This window comes from Buteo buteo, chromosome 11, assembly GCF_964188355.1.
Source record: "Buteo buteo chromosome 11, bButBut1.hap1.1, whole genome shotgun sequence".
Taxonomy (NCBI): Eukaryota; Metazoa; Chordata; class Aves; order Accipitriformes; family Accipitridae; genus Buteo; species Buteo buteo.
Genome location: NC_134181.1, coordinates 21,238,046 through 21,261,695, shown reverse-complemented (window position 1 = coordinate 21,261,695; position 23,650 = coordinate 21,238,046).

Below are 23,650 nucleotides of genomic sequence, written 5' to 3'. Positions count from 1 at the left end.
ACATCTTCAACTCGATCAGGTTGCTCAGAGCCCCGTCCAACCTGACCTTGAATGTTTCCGGGGACGGGGCATCTACCACCTCTCTGGGCAACCTGTGCCAGTGTTTCACCACCCTCCTTGTAAAAAACTTCTTCCTTATATCTAGTCTAAATCTACACTCTTTTAGTTTAAAACCATTACCCCTTGTCCTATCGCTACAAGCCCTGCTAAAAAGTCTGTCCCCACCTTTCTTATAAGCCCCCTTTAAGTATTGAAAGGCTGCAATAGGGTGTCCCCAGATCCTTCTCTTCTCCAGGCTGAACAACCCCCATGCTCTCAGCCTGTCCTCATAGGAGAGGTGTTCCATCCCTCTGATCATCTTTGTGGCCTCCTCTGGACCCGCTCCAACAGGTCCATGTCCTCCTTGTGCTGAGGGCTCCAGAGCTGGGTGCAGTACTGCAGGTGGGGTCTCACCAGAGCGGAGTACAGGGGCGGAATCACCTCCCTCGACCTGCTGGCCGTGCTTCTTTTTATGCAGCCCAGGGTATGGTTGGCTTTTCTTCCAGCCCAGGCATCTTGTTTTCTTTCACACAGAAACGTAGGAGAGGTGTGATGAGGTGGGAGGCAGGGAGCCCATCTGGGTCTCACAGTCTGGACACGGCCTCAGGGAGCATTTGCAAGCCCCTGCCACCGATGCCAGCATGTGTTCTTGGATGCCACTAGTGCATGCCTCACAGCTTGCCAGGAGCTAGTAAATAAAACAGGGTGGGAAAACTATCCAGCGGGCCTCAAGAAGGATGAATCTTTCTTTGACTTAAAGTCCCACAGCTACCACAACATTCCCACCATCACAAGTGAAGTTGCAATAATGTTGGAGAGAGCATCACGTTGCATCCCATCCCCGTAATTAGCTGGTATTGCTGGTTGAGCATATCCTCAGTGAACTGGTAGGTGATTTGAAGAGGGAGAGGGACAAATCCAGGATGAGATGACTGTAGGAGGCAAGCTGCAGTGCTTTGCAGTTTGACTTTCCCCTCCTACTTCAGGATTGTTCTGTCCAATCTATAATCTTATATTCCTTCAGTATGGTTTTAATGCACATGCTAATGGAACAGCCACCAATCCCATGGAGAGACAGCAATGCATTCTAGCAGATCTCACCATTAGAAAGTTTTCCCCGGATATTCAGCCTAGTTTTTCATTCTTTAAATTGATGTCAATTACCCCCCAGCTAAACCTAGTTATGCAGTGGAAGACAGGTTTAAAATACTGCATGATCTCACTAAATTGGAGAAATGGGCAGAAATCAATGCAATGAGAGGCAATAAGAGCGCCCATAAAGGTTAAGTGGTTGATGAAGGAAGGATTAATGAAATGCACAGATACTAGGTCAAATTACAAATATCCTTACTTCACTCTTACTCACTCCATACCCCACAAATATGTTCTACTCCAGCAAATCAAATGAGGAAGCACCTTAGAATTTGACTAGCAACTTGGAGAAGTAGAGACCAGTATTAAGGGAAAAGAAGGTGTGGGGTGGGTTTATTGTGTGGAAAATTGGCATCAAAACAAGAATGAGATATCCCTATTTAAAAAAAAAAAAATCCCCCAAAACCACCAATACCCAAACAAACAACACACCCCCCAAATCCCCCTTCCATGAATAAGAATATGACCTGCAATATACTTGTCGTTAAGAAGTTGGACAGCCTGACCACGTTTAGAGAAATGCTGAAAATCTTACTTTAGTTGTTAGTTTTTCATGTCTATTTGGGTGGACAATGATAACTACAGGACTTGGGATCACTGACAGCTCCTGTCTTGGAATTCATTGAAGTTTTTGGGCTAGGGCTTATGGGGCTAGAAATGTTTGCCATCTGGAGTGGCAGTGCTTAACACATTTGCATGACAGAGAAGTACAATAGCTTGTCTTCAAAGTACTTGGAACTAACCTTAGAAAGTTTTTTGTTCAAGTCTCTCATGCCACAGAGGGGAGAACAGAGAGAGATCGGGATGTGTTCAGGAGAAAATAACAAATGCCAGACAGAAGATCTGCCAGGGAAGCCGAGGAGAACTGCATGTACCAGGGCTGGAGGAGCTCTTGGAGCTGGTCTGTCTACCAGTCCCAGAAGACAGCAGGCTGAATGAAAGCACTGCTCAGTACTGGGGCTCACACCAGCAATTTCCCAAGGATCCACATCAGTTTCTGCACAATAAAGGCTTTTTAATATAAAATTAAAGGTTTCTACTACTTATTGTGAAAATAAATTTATCATGTGGCCTGAAATAGGACATCACCTTAATCCACAGAGAGCCCCGAGTTATGGTTTGTGGAAGTGAGAAGGAACTTGTCAATAACCCTTAATGAGGTGTGAACTCCTCTCCCTTTTCTGCAGTGACTCTCAACTCCCAGCTCCAAGGACACTTTTCAGTGCCAATGTTTTCCATTTTCTAGTGGTCCAGGGACACATGGCAGATAAAGAGAAAAGCTTGGACGCCTAAAAAAAAAAATAAAAATCACAAGCTAAATTATTAACTATTTTGCTGCTGATCATTGAGAAGAAATCAGTACAGACTCCTTTGTGGGTGTTTTCATTGTTGGGGACAGGTTTACGTAAAGATGAACTATTTTCTATCCCTCCATCCGATTCAATTTCTGTTTGTATGGTAGTGCGGATATCCATACTTTGGTGGTGATGTGAGAACATAAATGGAACAGAACTAGAAAGTGGGGAAGAAGCTTACTTCTATCCACTTTCTGCAGTAAGAAACCTATAATAGCATGAATGATTCAGCAGGTGCACTAGTAACCTTGAAAAGCCAGGAAACTGAAGCTATACAATGTTGTCCTTCAGGCAAGGGTGAGATAGCACCAAAAATGAGACAGGGTAGCTGACCTTGGCTTGGGGCTTAAGGAGGACAAGGACCCTGTCAGCCCTTTACCATTCCTATTTCTGCAATATGAAAGGTGATGATTTAGTAGGAATGAAACAATTCCTGCCACGATCCAGGAACGCTGGTTAGAGGCATAGTCTTGATTCCTCTGTGCAGGAAAATCATTCATTGCTTGGTCTTGGTGAAACCAAGCTTAACCTTCTGCATTAAGCATGCAAGCTCAAACATGCAACTGGTTGCTCAGCTACTATCATCAGATGCAAGATTTGGATAGACAATTTAAGCAGCTCCATTTACAGCACTTCAGGAACATTCCTGTTTTTATATAAAGGCTATCCAGAAACCTTGCAGGTCTCATTCACACAAGTAGTCCTGATGAGTGATCTTATTGAGGAATGCTAATTCAGTCCCTGAAAATATGAGTGTATACTTCACAGTTCTCAGAAGCTAACTCCAAGTACAAATATCCCATTAGTTACATACAACTCCTGCTCTTTTTCTCTGCAAAAACCTTTTGGTGTTTTTTTGTATGGAATTATCACATTGTTCTTCTATTAGAAATATGTGTTAATATATTTAAAATAAGCATCAGCTTTACCGAGTGTTATTTCAGTGTCATGCAGTGCTTCCTGATTGTAAGTACTGATGTGATTCAGGAAGGCTAGCTTTAGCTGACAGAGGCTATAATCAGTGTAGGAAAAGAGACACTCCTCCAGCAGAGGATGAATAATGGGAATCATCTCTCACCTTTGATTTTGAAGAGAGCCTGTAGAGACTGGCTGTCCTTGGCTGAAGTTAACCTTTGTGAGCATCCCTCACAATGCTCTAAGCCAAGGACTTGCTTTCACTGGGAGGGAATGGGGGAGAACAAGTTCTGCACATGCAAAACAGGCAGTGTTATTCTGAGAAGGTCATATTGGGGGAAATGACATCTCAGTCAAGGACGAAACAGTACCTGAAGCAAACTCGGTATTTGGAGTATCAGTACACTCAGTTAATATCAAAATATTGGCTGGATGCTAAACCTGATCCAGGTTCAAAAAGCAGGAAGAAAAAATTCATGAAGAAAAGATCCATCAAAGGTTATTAAATACACAAAATTATTGCCTCTGGCTAAAGATGTCCCTGGGTGACAGGCTGTCTGGAGCTGTGAGTGCCAGAGGAGAGGGCTACTGTACGTGTGCCTTGCTTACATACCCTCCTACCACAGCCTCCATTGGCCTTGGTGAGAATCAAGGAGACTGGGCTGGGCAGCCCATTGGTCTGGCACGTAGTAGCCATCCTTACCTACTGAGTTTGACTGTGGCTAGGAAATATATCGTAAAACTTGCCAAGAGGAGTGCATTTCCCTAGAGGACTGCTCTTGGCTGTTTCTTATGGCTTCACCAGGCAGCAGCAAAACTCCCCTTGATTTCAGTAGTGTCAGAAACTTAGCATCTGGCCAGATCAAGAGAGTTCTGCATTAATGATTAGGATGTTGAAAAATGCATCGTCACAGCATGAAGAATCCAGACTTCCATAGTAAATCCAGTTTATCTGAGATATATTTGACTGCTGCCTGGACCAGAAGATCCCAGGTTTGGCTGAAAATGCTTGTTCTGTGGCTGAAGAATTGTTTTTCAAAGGTACTGTGTGAATTCCCTGATCTCCCAACAGAACTGTGTCCAGAAACTTTGGATGGTGGGGTGGGATCTCTGGCAACCTGCATCGATAGTTCACATGAGTATTAAGCTGGCTGCCTCTTGCTTTCTCTCTTCTTGAATTCTTTGCGGAATGTCATGTGCTTTTCTTCACTTCCTGCACTGTTGGGGACAATTACACTGAATTATTAAACACCTGCCCTATTCCACCTTTCAGCAGGAGGTGACACGAGACATAGATAGTCCTATAGTTTGGTGTTCATATTTAGCATGAACAGCATTGTGTAAATGTAAGATATTAATAGCTTCTTGATTTTTGAGTAGACCATGTTTGGAAAAGGGTAGATGATCCCTTAGCATGTACACAACAATGATGTTTCTTTCTACCCTCTCTCCTTTGCTTTGCTTGATATGAAGAACAAAATAGGTCAATGAGAGGGTTTTTTAAAGTACTGAAGTACTGAAGATAAATGTGGTAGGACTCAACCTCTGTGTGCAAAGCTGGAAGTTGTTTGGATGAAGGTATTGCAAGAAAATTCAGACTGGATATAAGTCCACTGCCGCCAACAGGCTGATACCAAGGCAGAATTAAAATGTGTTTTCTCTAAGGCAGAGACTAAGGGTCTTAGGAGCCACTTATTCTTCTTGATAATAATCAGTGGTTGTGGAGGGTTTGGAGATTAATGTGACAACCATAGATCTCCTCTGTCCCAGGGCAGCCCTGACCTGCATGAATTTAACACCAGAGGCATGTATATCTCAGAAGCCAGATCGTAGTTGTACCTGTACTCCCAGCAAGAGGAGGATGGTTCAGGACGGTTCTCTGGCTGCTCAGCTCCAGAATTGTTGTCAAGCAAATAAAATGTGCCTTGCCCTCACATCAGCTATGTGTCCCTTAGCATGGGATTACAAAAAATCAAACCAAAGCCCAACAAGGAACGGAGGATATGTCCTGGGCAGTTTTGACATAAAAAAATTGTGAGGACCTGTAATTCCTCTATCCATTGTAGGAAATGGGTCATAAGACTGGCTGGCTCAGGAATAAATACAGTTTTAATCTCTTACCCAAAACTACAGCAAATCATTCCCAGTGAATCCCAGCTAAATGAACAGATATAATGGCTATATTTGAGGAAGGAAAAATCTGCTTGCAAGTGTGGCTATGCTGCTGGGTAAATGGGTTGCTCTGTTCACTCTCTGACCCAGGACAAGGCTCATTCAGACAGGCAGGACCGTTCCCGTGTGCCCAGACGAGCCAGCTGACTTTGGCAATGACCCTCCAGTACATCATGGCTAGGCTGGGCAACGTTGCACCTACCCCTTGATTGCACCATGCCAGGAACAGCCCTGGGAGGCCATCCTGCCCTGGGGTACTCGGTCACCTTCTTGCAGCTTCTCTGGCGAGCGAACGGTATCGTTGGTTGCTGGGTGATGCCAGCGCTGAACGGCAGTACAAACACATGCTTGTGTCGCTGGGCTGGTCCAGGCAGGGGCTGGCAGAGCGTAAATCTCTGCCTGTTTTTCTCTTTCCTTGTAAAAACTTCAGCCCCGTGTCTTATTCTCAGATCCTGGCCTCTGCTGAGCCACAGTGAAAATGCACTGTGTTTTTTGATGGAATACAAGACAAGAAGGAAATTAAGCTGTACATTACTGACAGGAGGGTCACAAAGAGAACCCCAAATCCTGGGTGCCATCTTAATAGGGGCTGCTCTGTTCCCTAAAAATGTTCTTTACAATTTCTGTTGCAGTGCTACAGAGAAATACATGCCAGGCCCTGAAGGATTTGTTTAAGATGCAGCAATAGGAATACATTGCAGGAAATAGCAGAACAGGGCACTGAATCCTTAAATATATACAGAGTTATCAAGTGGTATCTAAATCCCTTGGGTTACGACCATAGCAGGACATGTAGGTACCTACAGGCTCCTTCCTAAAGTCTCCGTCTGGTTCCACTAGACATGTAGGAAGAAGGATGGAGTGTCTCCAAATAACTTTTGTGGTTGTACTGGGCAGATGCAAGTCTAACAAAATTCATTACTTTATAGAGAGAAGTGGAGAAGCCTTGTTTGAAGAAATCTTAACCTGTGCAAATCTCAGATGTCTGAGATCCTTCTCCCGACCATGTTTTACATTTTCTCTTTTCTTCCTGCTATGTTTTGTCTCCAGGTTTTTTCTCCTTCTCTTAACTGCCTTTCCTCACTTCATTCCACCTTGTTATTCCCAGGTTTGTTTTCTGGCTCAAATTCCTGCTCCCTTTTAGAGAACATTGGGGATAGCTGAGAAGACGTCTGCGACCCACAGATAAACGATCTCCACTGCGAGTAACTATTTCAGCTCTTGCTATGCAGTGACACAGGGAGCTGTTGCTGCCTGTTAAACCAAAACCCTCCTTTGGGAGCATGTCCTTGCTATCTGGGAAGATTTTATCTTCCAAATACCTTTAAGCCCACACTTGAGCCTGAGTTTGCTTGCCTCAAAACAAAACTCAGTAGCTGTTGTCAGCAGTGCCAAGGCGAGATGACGTGAGTCTGCGGGTGCTGGTGCCCTGCTCTGGTTCTGCTTGCTTTCTGCACTGCCAGGAAGCCGTCTGAAGGGGGTTAGACATGGTTTATTTGCACAAGGCTGGGTGCTGCAGGAATCACATTCACATGACTTCAGGTCAGCTTAAAGCAGGGCAGACCCTGGCAGAGAGACCCGTCCCCCCTACCCCGCACTGGAGAGGGAAATTCTGGTGGAAACATAATTTATTCGGGGCAACATTGTCACACCTGGTCCTGATCCCCCCAGGCACCTTCCGTGCCAGGGTAACAGCCTGAAAAGTGCTTTCCTCCTTGTGTGCCGCTGAGGTGCGACCCGTCTAGGGAGCAGCAAACCCCCACTTCGGGTTTCCTGAGAAGTCTTTCCTCTGGGACAACTTTGTGCAATAAGACGAAGAACTGCAGGTTTGTGGCCCTCTGACTGTGTTCCTGTGGCTGTGGCATTTCAGGAAGGCGTAGCAGGATCTGCATTGCGAGTCCTGGGTTTCCTTGCCAGGAGGTTTGCCCTGTTGATGTCCCTGTGGTGGTGGCCCTGGGTGGACACATTGTAAGAGCGGAGCTGCTGTTTCCTACTGGCAAAGAGCAACAGAGGCAGCTCCTGTCTGTGCAGTGCCTTTGCTGATACAAACAGGTTTGCTTTTCCCCTGTGGCAGGACAATCTTACCTTGGTTTGCTTGGCTTTGTTGAGAGAAGGAAGCTGAAGGGGTAGGAGTTATCTGAAACTCCCACTCATCTGCCTGGTACATTGCTTCTCTTGCAGAATATTTAGCTTTCAGGCCGTGGAGACTGCATCAAGCTTCATCAGCCAATGTTGAATGTTTTTGAAGTTTCAATTGCTTCCTTGCCTGAGATGGAGCTATCATTTTTATTGCTTTGGTTGCTTAGGCAGGAAAGGGGAAAGATGAACAAATCAGTACAGCCCTCTTGAATTAGGATTGATTTTCATGAATTCTTCTTGTTGATTTTGAAACACAATTGTTTCTAAAACATTTAATTGATTGAGGATTTTTTCCTTCTTTCTTTTCAGCAGCATTTGTCCTCAGCCATTTGCCACTGCTGGGAGAGGAAAAAAAAAAAAAGAAAAAAAGCTCTGTGTGAGATCAAGATTTCAACGCATTACACACCAAAACATTTGTTGCTATTTACTTTTAAAAGTGCCTTTCTGAGGCAGCACAGCTCGAGCTGCCATCTGTTCGGGATTACGCTTCAGAACTCCTGGTTTCTCTGCAAACCTCCTGGCCGGTGCTGCTCCGTCTGCAGAGGGCAGAGGTGCTGGGGAAGGGGCTGGCTGCAGGGGGAAGGGGCTGGCTGCAGGGGGAAGGCACCTTTACAGCTGGGTCTGCACTCCTGGCCGGGTTGTCAGGGGACCACTGAGATGGGAAAAGATTCCTGGTAGCGAAGGTGACTCCAGAGCATGTTTTCTAAGGTTCACTGAGATGTGACGTGTTTGTTAAAATACGAGAGGACCAGGTTGGGAGTGTTGCTATTCATCTCCACTATTTAGGCAGATATCAGGGTGATCTGGCAGGCATGTACTGGAACCCCTATGAAAGCCGCTGCCCAGCTTGGATCCTCAGCTGCAAGGAGTGGTGGCAAGTGTAACTGCGACCTGGAGTCCATTGCTCAGGCAGGTGTGAGCATCTTCCAGGGCTGGAAATCCCTCAGGCAGCAAGTGTGTACGTTGCTCGGTGAATCAACTGAGTGAGGTTTTCTTCAGGAGCAGGTGCAGGCTGGGTTTAGCTTTGTGCTTTGGGAACAAAGTGCTTTTCAGTGCAAGAAACGTGAGGTTTCATTGTGGGGTGGTCTTTTTCTCTCTTTTCCAAACTAGGTTTGGGCAAAAGGTCTAAGCAAAGTCTCCGGGCTTCATTTGCCAAGGAAGAGGGTCAGCTCTTGTTTCCAGACATACAGATCCTGCTCTAAACACACAATTTTCACTGCCTCCAAGAGCCTGCGCTGGTCCCTGCAGGTGGTGGGAAGCTGGAGAATCTCGATGACCAGCCATAAAACCACTGGAGATGCCGGCTCAGCACTCAGCATTTTCATCCCTGCTTGGATCTGTCTTACAGGCTCTAATGGCAACAGATGCTAATTATTAACATGGCAATCATCACCTTTGTGGCTGTAACTCTACTGGTCTCTCTTGTACCCTTAGCCCATCCCAGCTCCGACATCACTGATAGGACAAATAGTTAAGTTGTGCAGGAGCTCTGCAAGCCTGGAGGTGGGTCTGTATTTACCAGCTTTACAAATCAACAAACTGAGGTACCGAGAAAACAGAGGCTAGAACCAGCCTGCCAGCAGCTCTGGCAGCAGGGTATTGCTTGAGCATTCATCAGGAAACCTCAGCACAGGTTTCTGCCTGGTTCAAAGGGTCCTGGTTTTTCCAACGCCATCTTCTGGGGCCAAATGTATGAAATTGCTCAGAGATGTGAAAAATGAGCAGTGTTTTTTACAAGTACTCAGCAAACAAGAGCTCTCGTTGTGCCAGGGCAGTGCAGATGAAGGAAACTTGTTTCTCTGGGCCTGATTTTGGATGCTTTTTTACATTTTTTGACATCTGGGCTTGGTGACCTGAGGGAGCTCTGAATTATGGCGAATGCAGTAGCATGGTTGCCCTGGGTCTCCACTATATGCTGTGAGTCCCCGACACACTTCTGCTACAGAGGCTAAATGGATCAGCTTTTCCAGATGGTCTCTTACCTGGATTTGTAAATACAGCCAGAAATAATAAACTTTTTACAGAAGAACAGAATTTAAGCTCCCGATTGCTTGAGCAGTTTTAAAAAATTGCCCTGATGCTTCTTAGTGACTTCAGTAACTTGGAGAAATACATTCTCTTATATGCTTCTCATCTATTTACTTACACTTCTGCTGCACAGAAATTATTTGCACAGTTAGCAAAGAGGCAAGCCAAGGTCCGTTAATGGCACCATCTCTGTTTATAGCAGTGCTGCCATTTGGAGGATCTGTTTTTTCTTTGGATAACTGAGGCCGTGCAATCTTCACCCCCCCACCCCGCAGCGCAGCGCAGCGGGCTCAGGCATGCTCAGCACTAGCACCCGGCATTCAGCAGCAAGCCCAGGGGAGAGGGTTTGGTTTCAAACACTGGGGCAGGGAGAAATCAATGCGATTCTCTAGTTTGATTCTCAGCTTTCAGTGGTAAGTTGCTGCTCTACATTTGGTGTGCGCAGTACAGCTGCTCTAGTGGAGCCCTGTGATGGGCTCATCCAGCTATTTCTCTTCATCCACACACTGGATTTTTATCGGTTTATCACTAATCACTTTATATAAGTGCGGTAGAAACATATGCAAGGTTGAGCACGTAGAGGTTTTGCACTAGTTTAACCATGTTGACTCAGAAAAGAGTTTCTATTAACCTGGTGCAGGGTTTGTGAGAAGCTGGGGATGGGGAGGAAGTATTTTGCTCTTCTAGTGGCCAGAGAGGCTATGCTCATTTAGCTGATCTATTCTGGAACTAAAATGCATGTTAGACCTTCTCTACTCCTCTAGGGAGATGTATTTTTCCCCTCTGTGTCTGTGTATCAATAAGATCCAGACTGAAAGTGTGCCAGTGCTCTTCCAGATAATATCACCAAACGCAGAGGAAAGAAATCGTGAACTTTCCGCATGGGTACCCGGGGGCTTGCGGGGCTCCTGTGACTGCAAGGATGCTGGCTGTGGGCAGAGTGGGAGTCAAGAGCCACCTTGACAGCACTGGTCTGGGAAAGCACTGGCCAATTTTTTCTTGGGCTAATCACATCAGGCGATGGAGCCAGCAGCAAACTGTGTCACGAAGAATGTAAAATATTGGCAGCGTCCCAGGCCTTTCCGTTAAAGCTGGATTTCCCGTCTCCTCTCCCTCCTTCCTCAAGCCCATGTTGCTGCTGCTCTTTCTTAAAGAATTAAAGAATGTCAGATTCTGGCTCCTGTCAGGTCTTGGTGTTTTCAACCGAGGCGTCCTGGCGAGACGCTGAGCCGCAGCCCAGCAGAGTCTCAGGGAATCTGCTTTCTAAGGTTATGAAATCAAGGCTTGGATTCTAATAGGGAATTAATATTTTCATATTCCTTTTTAGCCTGTGCAGTTCTGACCATATCTGTATTAATATTTTAAGTGGCTTTTATATGCTTTCTTGAAAAAGTGGGGCTGAAGGAGGTGGGACAGATTGCCTTCTCCCTGCTGGAAAATGACACTGCCTAACCCTCGGGTCCAGTACATGTGGCTGGAGGGAGCAGGATTTGCTTTTTGCTGAAGACTGAGGTCAAATTTGGGAGGCATGTGGGAGATGAGGTACGAGCCTGACCTTTCCCTTACCAGGTTCACAGTGGGGTGCTGGGTCAGCACACCAAGGCTGACCAGCATCGTGGTTTGCAGCCTCTTCAACATTTTCCATCAAAGGCTGGGCTAGCAGACCCTACACAGAGGTCTTCAGGGACCTGCACGCAGCACCCAGTCCTCACTCCAGCAGCACCAGCGGTGTGGCTGGATTAGGCCCTGCTTTTCCGATGCAGCTGCTAGCTTGAGCTCAGCATTCAGCAACTCTTTGGGCAGAGATCAAAGGCTTCATCAGAGAATGGTGGTGCTGTTACTTATGCTTGGTTTCTAATCAAAAAGACACAACCCATCAGCAAGTCTCGCTGATGGGACACGCGGGTTGGTGAATCCCTTCCTATTTCTTGCTGCCAGTGGTTAGGAGGTGTTTTTGATTTTTGGTTGCGTGGCTGTATTCCTCAGTTGTCAGGCTGTGTTTAATGATTTAATTAGTCATGCAAATTTCACTGGAATTTTTGTACATCGAAGTCGTTACTCTAGCAATTAAAAGGCTGCTTTGATGAGCTCCTCTTGTGATGCCTGGCGCAGCGGAGCCTGCTCAGCAAGGTTTGGATGGGGTGGGTGGTGAATTGACAAAGGAGCTTTGCTTTCTGCCTCATTGAGGGAGCATCAAAGGTACGGAGAGGAGGGATCTCATCCCAGCAGCGGAAGACCCCACACAAATTTGTACATTAGTGATGTACCAGCACTTGGGAAGCTGAAGATAACAAGCAATAGCTAGTTTCTGTTGGAGTAAAAAGTTGGCCTGGGGCACTGCATGAACTCATTACTTGCAACATTATTGATGCCAGTGGGAGTCCCTCACAGGATGCATCATCAACTGTCCAACTAGGCAGAAAGCTCCCAGTTTCCCCACTCAGATAGGCTCACTGGGAATCAACAGGAGGAGATTTTTCATGGGCAACAATGAGCTTCTCCGAAAGAGAAAGATCTGGGGCCATGTTCAATAGTGCCCTCAGACCAAATTGTGCATATCTCCTAGTGTAAATTGGACAAAACCTGGCGGAGGTAACTGGAAGAGCAGCAGTCCTCAGGCTCATGTGATGGGGGCAATTATTTTCTTGTGAGTATGTGTATGGATACGTGTCCAGGCTAAGAAGCAACTTGCATAGGTATCTATCCTGCCAGAGGAACCGGTGGTGAACAGGAATAGTTTCCAGTTGCCCAGGAGGGCAAAAAGAAGAGGGCAGTTGTATTTCCTCACCGCTTTTGGCTCTGGAGCTGCCGGCTATGGGACAGGAGATTGACGGTGGTGCTCAGCGTGTGGACGTGGCTCATCATAGGGAGTGCAAGTCACTTCTGTGGATGGGTCTGAGTTTTATGGGCCTACAGAGCCTTGAGGTTAGAAACATGTTTTGTTGGTTCTTGAACGGCAGGACAGACCTTCTGGAGAGAGGGTGCTCAAAGGGCACAGCCTGGTGAAGGGCTGGGCACTTTAATTCAAGCCAGCATCAGTAGGCCTGAAGTGAATGCAAAAGCTTTGATTATTGGTTCTCTGGGACCCCATTTATCCTGCCTATCACCACCCTAAAATTAGGTTTTGTTTCTCAGCCCTTAATTGCTTTACTTTGTCAAAAATTGTTTGATGGGAAATCAATCTCAGTGTTTTTGCTATTGCTTTCCCAAAGAAGCCTCCCCTTTCTCCAACTTATTCCATTAATATTTATTGCACTGGCAGGTAGGATCCTGAATTAAAGTTTCTGTTATTTCCCCATCTCCCTGATGCTTTCTCTGTACTTTTGATCAATGTTCAAGTTGCTTTCACTCTATAAATTTATTGCCCTACATTTTCTGTTGCAGCGCCTAAGCTGCAACTGTATTTTGCTTGCAGGTCTCCTGAATCCACATCTCCTTAATGCTGTCTTCTTCCAGCCTCTTCGGTCTCTGACTCTTTCAGCTCTACTGTAAAGAAGCAGCTTCTTAAGACCGTGTCACCCACCGCTTTAATCAATGCTGTATTTGAGCCATGTATCTGTGAATACTGGGGGCTAGCTGGGGACAGATTTCATGTTGGAAGGTGGTGAAGAAGTTCTCTGTGGGGGAGGCATTAGCTTGAGACACTGTTCTGCCCCAAACAGAAACGTGGCATTGGGCACACGATGATTTGGGCATTAGGGACTGAAGTGCAACTTCCTGCCTTTCCTGGCCCACTGGTACTGAGGTTTAAGAGCTAAACCTGGCCCTGAGCTGGGCTCTGCTCTGTTTCGGAGAACAACAGCTTCTGTATGTGGACATAGGTGAATAATCCCATCAGGGGTGAACGGCTGCTTCTCACATGCTGCTTTGCTGTCTGTGTTTCTCCATAACCTTGGGATGAGTAACAGCGATCAGGGCTAGCCTGCAGCATTGCCTTTCGGCACAGGAACAGGCACGGTCATCGCTGGTTTTACAGTAACTCCCTGCAAAATTAAGGCTGCCGTGTTTCTGGGGGGGCTTGACGTGTTGTGCCGAAGCCCTTAAGATGGGTGATGGGTGCGTGGCCGGAGGGAGCAGGGGAAGCACCTCTGCTTACGTGGAGCCGGCGCGATGCTCTGGGTGTGTGAACGGCCGCTTTATGCCTTTGCCAGTGAGATGCTTGATTAGTCTCGCTGGGAATGAGACTTCCTTCCTCCTGGAAATCCTGGTATCAGGCTGGGAAAGCAGAGGAATCAGTTAGATGAATCCGCTGGGAAAATTCACAGAATAGAAAAATGCTATTTCTGCCTTTTGGAGCTAAACAATTCAGGGTCCCACCGATGGGCATCTGAACGGGCTTAGGATGGGCTCTGCCCTGTAAACCACAGCCCTGGATGAGAGGTGCTGTGCAGTGCCGGGGCTGCGTCCAGCCTGGGAGGTGAAGCTCCCCAAAGGCAGCGTTAATCTCCTAAACCCAACCTCTGCCTTTTAGGGCACGGGAATGGAAAATGTGCACAGGGCGGGGGGGGACACTGGGCTATCAGCATTAATATAGCAAATGGCTTTTGTAAGCTGCCTTAGAGAGGAGAGAGGGTGTTGGCTGGCAGCACATGAGCTTGGCTTTTTTTCCTGCCAGGCAAGCTGTCGGAGGGTGTGCGCTCGTGCACTGCAGCAGCCGGGCACCATGCAGACCAGCGGCTCAACAGCAGCAGCTGAGCAACGTGAGCCGGCTTTCCCCCCATCTCCTCTCCTCCTTCCATGCTCCAAACCATCCCCGCTGTCCCCACGACTGGTGCTCCGGCAGCACCCTGGGGTGCTCCGGCCACCCTGCAGCCCCCAGGGAGGGGATGCTGTAGCTCAGTACCCCGGGGGGACCGGCACACAGGGCAATACGTTGCAATGGAATAACGTTTTAGACAGTTAATAAAAATCAGAATGATCATCTGTTTGTTACATGAGGCCACCTATGATCCAAGGACCTCCAGATCGCTTAGCAATTGAGCATGGAGCAAGCATAAGAAGAGAGGAAAAAGGCGTTATTTAGTAATAATTTAGTAATAATTTATTATTTATTTATATTTTTGGTTAGTTCCCACATCAGTGCAGCGTGCTGTGTTTTGCTGAGGTCCAGGTCCCAGCCACATGCCCCAGTGCAGGACTCCCCTGCATGCTCTCCTGGAGCCAAAAGCCAAATTGTAAAGGCAAGTGAAAAAAAGAGAACTTTCCCAAAGTCCCGGAGGGGAGATGGTGTTTGTGCAGCCCAATGAGCCACTGAAAGCTGCACAGATGGAAAGCCAGGAGGGGAGGAAAACACCGTCCGGATGAGAGCCAAGAAGACACCCAGTTCTGCACCAGCTTCCTCACACCCAGGTGTTTTAAAAAGCCATTTTCTTCCCATCCATCTCTGAGCTAAAACCCCAAAGTCTAGGGCATGACTTGCACTTGTGCTATGGCTGAGGGTGGGATCTGGCCCCTCAGGGTAGTGTCGCAGGACATTTTTGCTCACGTGCTGGATGCGGAGGGCATGTCTCCCACAAGGAACATGGACCGGGTGCATTTGGCCAAGCCCCCCCCACCCCGAACTCAGCCCTGGGCATCACCATGAGGGGAACCATGGGCTGCAGCCCCCTGAGGCCGCTGCCTTGGCTGGCAGGAGCTTCGTCTTGAGTCGATGTTTGCTGAGTCAGGCCCTTTGCTTTTGGTCAGGGGCGGCCACTGCGGCTTCCTGCAGCTCATTGTTCAGCCACGCTTCCTTCCTGCCCCGTCCCGCACTGGCGAGGGAGCGGGATCCCCCGGCTGTGGGATGAAGGGTTTAGCTCCCAGGTGCCGCTTCGCCCCGTTTTTGGCACACATCTCTCTCCATCCTGCCATGGCAGCCATTTACGAGGAACAGTAAGGCTGCAGAGGAGGGGAGAGATGCTCCCTCCCTGCTCTCCCTTCTACTTGTCCTTAGATCCATTGGGCACCGAAAATCTGCCTCCACCTTCTGAAACTAATCCCCAGGTGACCAGCTAAGTTGTGGCAACATGTGGGCAAAACATGCTTGGATGCCCTGACTGAAGCGTCTCACTTTGATAGCTCCCTATTTTTAGGCTCTGATGATGTAGAAATGGGTGTTTGGGGAAGATGTTCTTCAATGGCTTTGTGTCTTATGGAAAAGGAGAGACAAACACAAATGGCTTGAAAAGTGCTGAATGAATGATGGATGAAACCCAGCTGTGTCCAGGTGGTAGAGGTTTTCTGTAGAACTCAGTCTGGCTCATCATTTGGCACCTAAGTTTTGCTCAACCTCAGGTTTGCAGAAAATAGCTTTAGTCCCTTTCAAATATGTCCAAACAGTCATTCAATCCCATCTGTAACAGGAATTGTACCTTTCTCAAGGCCAAACAGATCTCATCTGTGCTCTGTTCAGCCCATTTTATCTTTTTGCTTTGTGTCGCTTCATTTCAGCCCTCTGAATAATCCAGAGCTAAATTATACCCTGAAAAGAGAATGTAATAGGTCAATGGAAGTGATGAGCAGAAGTAGATTATTGGGCTAAGGATTCATTTCTAGAGGCTTTTGGAGGTAGCAGAGCTCTTCAGGGAAACACATGGCCTTGTGGAGGACGGGGTGATGACTGGAGCAGAGCAAGGCTTGGGCTAAACCCTCCGTCCAGGGCAGAGCTGCATCCCTCCTGCTCCAGCTGTGCTTGGAGGCTGGTCTTATCCCCAGAAGATGCCTAGTCTGACCAGATTCCTTGGCTCATTTCAAGACCCATCTTCAGTAAAGCCCTCCTAATTTCCCGGCAAGTGCCTGGGCTCCCTGCAGGGCTGGCAAATTGCTTGGCAGTAGCTCACCATTGCTGTACCTGCCGCAGCGATACCAGTGCATGTGGTGCAGGGAGGTTCGGCTCCTCCTGCTGTTGCTCACCTGGCAGAAAATGCTCCGATAATCCAGATTTTCTCATGGTTTATGGTACTCCGGCGGTATTTTTCAGCTTTTCAGTATCATCCTTCTTAATAAAAAGAAAAAAACCTTTGTCCGTCTTGCCTTGGGTTTATTTTTCTGTTTTCTCTTTTTCACTTCCCTCTGGTCACACTGCATTGCAGTTTTGCTCAGATAGCCCAGCTGGCCTTTCCAGACGGGGAGAAAGCCCTTTTCAGAAAATGAGGGGAGAGATTTTACTGTACATCCATTCTAAAAATAAAACTGCTCTGTATTTCTGGAACATCTTTCAGCTGCTGATTTCAAAGATCCTTGAAATTCTCAATTAATGAAGCTTCCCAGCTCCCTCGGGAAGGAAGCACTGGGTGTCATTATTGGTATGCCCTGTGGAGGAAGGGCTGTTGCTTGTTCTGGGTTTTGTACAGTCCCTGACACTGCGAGGTCCTGCATGACAAAAGGGGATATAAGGGGATTTGAGCCCTGGCTTGCTGTCTGCCAGATCTCAGCTGGAGCAAAAACTCTATTTCTTGTCCTAAATTAGGAGGTCTGGTCCTGTGCTGCCCCTGTCTGCATCCTCCCCCCAGTTCCTGTCTCATATTTCAATTGCAAGAGGTAAGCTCACCTTCTTACTTTAATTTTTGTACAGCACTGGGCACAGCCAGGGCTTAATCCAGAATCCCTCTGAAATAAGAATATGCTAAAATGAGGGTTTTTTCCCCAGAACAGGTTGTATTTCAGTGGCAGAGGAGATGATTCCCACATCTGATTTGGCAGAACAGTGATACAACAACCCCGTGTGCAGGCTGGTGCAGACGTAGACCCATCTCGGGCTCCCCAACTGTCCTCGCAGCATTTCATCCCCACAAAAACAGGAGAAAAGGATTCAGCATCTGTGTAAAAGCCTCCAACACAACCCCATGTACTGAGCAGGCTTTCAAGGGCTTAAGGTCGGGGTTTTTTGCATGAAGTGCCTTTGAAATATATGATTTCTCATACTAGGTGTTTTTTAAAAGCTTTGAAGGAGCAGGAGGGGAGCAGCGCAGAGCGGCAGAGCACCCTCTTCTCTCCCTGCCCTGGGCGAGAAGCCTTGGCTGGCTCTTAGAGCAACAGGGAGCATCTCCTCCCCGCGTCCTCCGACGCACCCAAAGCGAGGAAGAGCAGGGATGGGGGAGAGCAAACCAAGAGTCCTTGGGACTTCTTCCAAGCCTCGGGGTGGGGCGGGAGGGAGGAGGTTTATTTTAGGAGTTGTGGCTGCTCTTCCCAGTGGCTGCTCTTCCAGATGGCAGTGGCCATCAGACGGCTGCTTGCACGGGCTCTGCCCAAACTGGTGTTGGGTATTGCGTTGAGCTTGTGGCGGGCTCAAAATGTTTGTAGAAATGGGTCTGCCTGCTGGGGGGGGGTGGGGGGGTGGGATGTGGAATTTTCTTTTTCTCAACCGATTAAGTGCATGGAGAATGAGATTTTTTTTTCTCTGAACCCACCCCTTCCCAGACCAGCCAAAGAATGTTTGACTTCTATCAGACTGGTGGGTTGAAACTTCTTGATCTTTCTTAATAAGACATCTTGCACTCCTTTGGGGAATAAGGCTCCGTGGAGATCACTCCCTGTCCCTGACCCCCAGCAAGGGACATCTCCCACTCCCCCTCGGGGTACTCTGCTAAAGGCAGAGGGAGGAGGGCTGGATATTACCGGGGAAAGCAGGAGAGGGGAGAAAAATGGATACTGGGGCTTTTGGGGCAGTGCACAAGGTCCTTAAAGCCCTCAGATGCTGCGTTTCTGGGGTCAGAGCCCTGTTGAGGTTTTCCCATAGTTACAAATGCACACTGCCGACTTCATTGCCACTGTGCCTGCTGATTTCCAAAGGAGACTGCACAGCCCCGCAGCCCGCAGGACTTGTGGCAGCGATGTTTCACTGGCATGCAGAAGCGTATGCGATCCCCGCAGCCTTTGATATCCTTACTCCTGTTTTTAGCTTTTTTATCTTTCCAAGAATCGCTCTTTTCCAATCCTATTTTACTACCCCTGTAGCAACGCTTTCATGTGCTGAGGCATCAAAAGCTTTTCTGAAGTCCAGGGTGAATCATGCCCACTCCTTCCACCTTCCCGTGTCTTTGATTACCTCCCGAGCAGATGACAGCCTGCATCATGCAGTCTCTCCTGGCTGGTAGCCCCAGCTCGGCCAGACCCAATTCTAGCACAGGGGACCTCAACACCATCCCGTCTTCCTGCTGCTTGGCTGTAAATCATGAACTTAAATACCCATGTCCATCCCACAACCAACTCCGGAGTTGGGAGTTGTTCAAGTGGGGAAAAGGAGGGAAAAAAAGCATTTTTTTTTTCAAACATGATTTTCGGGATTATTTTTAGACCCTAATACTTGAATGTGAATCATGGGTTTAGCTATATGAAACCTCCTTTTCATCTTTTTACCCTACCGTTATCCTAGCACACGCAGTTTTATCTGCAGTTTGACATCTTTTATACCCGGCCTTGCAGACAACAGAAATAAGGGCAGATCTGCTCCCTAGCACTTGAAGCACTGCGTATGCAGGGCATGCCAATTTGAAATTATAATCCTCTTTTTGTTGTATTCTCGCACTGTTTATTGTTACTGTATATACCACTTGTTGTTTTAGTTTTCCATTTCATGCAAAATACATTAAAAAAATGCCACGAATGCTTGAGGTCTCTTTGTTATTCTCTGCGTTCAAAACTATTTGTTAAAAACTATCACCTTAAAAACTGACTTCCCCAAACTGCCTGCGTTTGCCCTTCGCTTGCCATCCCTCTGACTCCACTTGCATTAGCCCAAACCTTATGACCTTTCAAGCAAACTGCAGAAAGCTCTTTGTTTGCAAAGGGTTGGAGGAAAGACTGTGGGTATGTTCCCAGAAACAAGGAGCTCGTCCCTTTGCTTTGATTTGCTGGTTGGCTGATTTAATTTGGTACTGTTTATATTCCTTTGGTGTGGCTGGCACTGTGGATCTGTGATGTTCATACAGCTTTTCGGTGCTGCTGGGTAGTCATTATCCTGTCACTAATTGTCATGCTGCCTACAGCTTTTTCCGTGGCCTTTCCCCCCACCCCAGTATTTTAAGAATAAAGAAAAATACGTCAAATGGCATTTTGTCCTTTGTCTTTAATTTGGCCCCAGCCTGCAGTTTTGGCAGTCGGGAGAGGGTTTCCGTATGCTCTGGGATGCAAAGCCTTCCTCTGCGGTCCTACTGAGGGGGCTGTGAAGAAACCCCATAAGGTGCAGATTTACATCCTCGAGCTGTGTTTTGGGCTTCCCCTGATGCCTCTCCCTCTACACACAGCAGTAGGCATGGGTGCCGGGCCTCTCGGCGAGGCTTGCCCAGCAGTGATGCTGCTGCTGGGAAGGTACGAGTGCCCACCAGCCTGCCCTGGGTGGCCAGGGAGCCCTGGCACTCAGCTCCTGGCTGGAAAAGGACCCCAGAAAAAGGGTCCAGGAAAGACACCTATGGTCACTGCTGCTCGGTGGAGAAGATGGAGCCAGACCCATCAGAGATGCTCAGTGAAAGGAGGGAACCAGAGGACAGGAGTTGCACGCAGGGAGATTGAGGCTCTTTTCCCTGATCCAGGGTAGGAAGTCACCGATGTCCCCAGATGAAAGTGCAAAGCTCGATGCTTCTGTTCAATGACATTACACAACCTGGCACAGAGATCTCATTTATTTTCTCCTATCAGCCTAATGTGATGATTTGGGAGAGGGAGGAAGAGGCTGCACAGCGATCTCCCGAACAGTTGGGCTGGGATTACACTTTTTCTATTGAGCTCATCACTGTAATAACCAGGAGCTCTGTTTATCAGCCCACCAGCCATGCCCATTTAGGAGATTACCATTTTTCCAATCTCATTTCTCATAAAAGAGGATTGCTGCCCGTTGCATCCCCGTCCCAAGCCCCTTGCTTATGAGCGTTTATCTGCTCAGGGTGTTTATGAAGCCCTGAACAGGAAACTTCTGTTTATCCTCTGTATCATCAAGAGCTGGAAACTTGATGGGGTAATTACTCTTTCAGGAACAGGCATACAGCAGCCCATCAGTAGACTTTGGCATCTTGCTGGTGTCAATAATATATGTCTGTGTGTATATATATATATATATTTTGCCCTGCAGAGATATATAATGCTTATTTGTTTCTCTTTCCCATCCCTTTAACTTGGCATGAGATTGGGGTTTCTGGCTTTCAGGGTGTCTTGTGGAAGCAGGGATTTTTACTTAAGGTTAAGGAGAGGTGCTGCTCCCCCCAAAACAGGTGACACTAAGGGTGTCCCCAGCAGCAGGGGACACCTTGCCTGTGCAGTGCCAGCCCCAAGACGTTGCTCGCCCTGGCAGGGCATCACCGATTGCTCTTGCCATGCAATTAGAGAAGCCATGTGTGGAGACAGCTTCTTAAGATGCTAACACAAGCCCCTAGCCTGGGAGAAGGCTGGATAATGAATCATTTATGTGACAGAGCTCTTCCCTTTTCTCTCTCTGCAGGTTGCAGGGAAGATGTTATGATTCCCTTCACCCTTCAGCCGACAATTTTTGAACTACAGAAAATGCAGAAGTAAGTTCATTAACGATATCCACCCAATGAAATTCAAGATGTGAAGTGTTTTGACTAGCGCTGTTCAAATAGAGGAATCACTCAGGAGCATACTGCAATCAGTGCATTCAGATAAGATCCCAGAGCATTGGATTTCCGGAGCATTGATTATAGATTAGCATTCTGCTGCTTCAGAAATGGAGTCCGCAGTCCCTATATAAAACAGAAGAGCCAACAGATACAGATGGACTCATGATGGAGAAGTGAGGAACACAAGAAAATACGGGTGTGCAGCACGATCCCCAGTGCCACGGCCAGCTGAGCATCGGCAAGCATTTTGCATGCACCAGAATATCATGGTACGCACTTTTTTTCCAGAGGCCACATTTTCTCCGTGGCACTGGGGCTTCCCCGCTGCCCCCCAGGACTTAGCCTTGCTGACTGCGCACAGAGCATTTTTTTTGGCGAAGCCGCAAATGTGGAAACCTCGTGCGGTCGGTCAAAGCAAATTCATTCAAAGTGAATGAGTGTATGCCAAGTTTCTTTTTTTTTTCATTCTTTTTGGCTGTATTCACAGAACACAAATCTGCGTGCAGGAATGGGAGCCGTGTTTCTAATTCGGTATGAAACTTTTATTCCCACTTGGCGCAGAGCAGTTGCGAGTGATGGAGGCTGTTCCCAATCCTCTGCCCTGTGCATTGAAAATATGCTCTGGCCGGCCAGCGCTCTTGGACATGGAGTAATTTGCATTGCGTAGCGATTTTTGGGAGATAAATACAAGGTTCGGTGCTTGTGGGGACAAGGACGTGGCATCCTTACTGTATAGTGTGCAACCAGAAAGCAAAGACAGCAGTGAAGCAACACGAAAAGTCTGGATTTCAAGAGCTTGTAAGTTCAAGACTGCATTAAAAAAGTAAAAATCTACTTTTGCCTTAGTAAACAGAACATTTTCAAGATTCTGTGGGAAGAAGTAAGCACTTGGCTGCGTGCTTAACAAGGAGACATGCCCACGTTTTGTTCCAGTCAATAGTATTAGCCACATGTCTAGGGATAAGTACCTGCTTAAATAGTGGGGTGCTGGGGATTTATGGAGCAGCCGTGCCCAAACAGGGTGAGTCCTGCTGACCCCAGCAAGTTTCAGGTGGTGCTGGTCATCAGTCTGGATGTGATGTGGAACACGCGGGTACAAAATGTTGCGTTTCGGGAGTAGAGGTTGTCTCCAAATTCCTTCACCAGTCAAGAAACTGGCAAACCAAATAAAAATGACCTGCCTTTTATTACGAGTAAATGTGTTCATACATCACCTAAGAGTACCACTTTTCTGCATCCCTGTCATGATTTCAATTCAAGATGAAACCAGCCCCACAGCTGGACATAGCTGGAAACAGTATCTCCTTTTTGAAAGTGTTATGACCTTCTTTTTCATGCCCTTTCTTGAATTCAGATGTTTTCCTTAGAGAAAACTCTTACCCAGGGGATACCCACAGGTTTTGTAAAAGGGTTTAAAAATCCTCATCGGCATTGATATGGCTGCTAACACTGCCATAGATCACTGCCAGGAATCACTGCAGCTCCATGTGGCCGTTGACTGGGGGCTGTTTTTCTCTTTCCTCCTTTTCCTGGGGCTGTATTTACCGGCAGAGCACTTGTCTTCTTCTCGCTCCTGGGGTGGGAACTGGATAAGCACCTCCTGCTAACTGCAAGTGGGGTTTGCATCGCTGCTAGCGAGAGCCAAGGGCAAGAATTCACTTTTCAGTGGTATTTTTTGTCTGGCAGGTGTTGTAGCCCAGGAGAGGTTGCAGATGCTTTGCCTGCATTTGCAGAAGTATTTGTGATTCATTAGTGGGGAAGATGTGGAGGAGAGTGACCAGAGTGATGTGTCTGGAAACGTGGGGGAGAGCAATTAGTTTGATAAACTGCACAATTGTCAGAATTTCTGTTTCATAAAGGTTTTAATAGTGATGGGGAACTACAGGACTTCCAGATTGCAGAGGAGAGAAGTTGGAAAGCAGTAAGAAGAGCTCTGCACGCTGCCTGCCAGCCTGGCACAGTGGGAACGAGCTCCTGCTCCTTCACCAGCCCGGCTCCACAGAGCAATTCAATCCCTTCTGCACTGCTGAACTGAGGAGAGCCGGCACAGCATCTTCTCCGAGCTGCTCAGAGCGTGCATCCCTCCTTACACAGCCAAGACGCCAGTGTGACGCCGTTAAATAACAGCCTGGGAGAAGAAGCAGGGAGCTGAGCTGCAAGGAAATGTATGTAGGAGAGAGAAGGGTAGGGGCGAGGATAGCAGGGCTGTGATTATTTGCCAGAAATCTGTTTGAGACCCAGGGGCAGCAAGTTACCATAAGAAAAAGCCTCATGTGCGGGTATTATTCCTCCGTTGGGAAT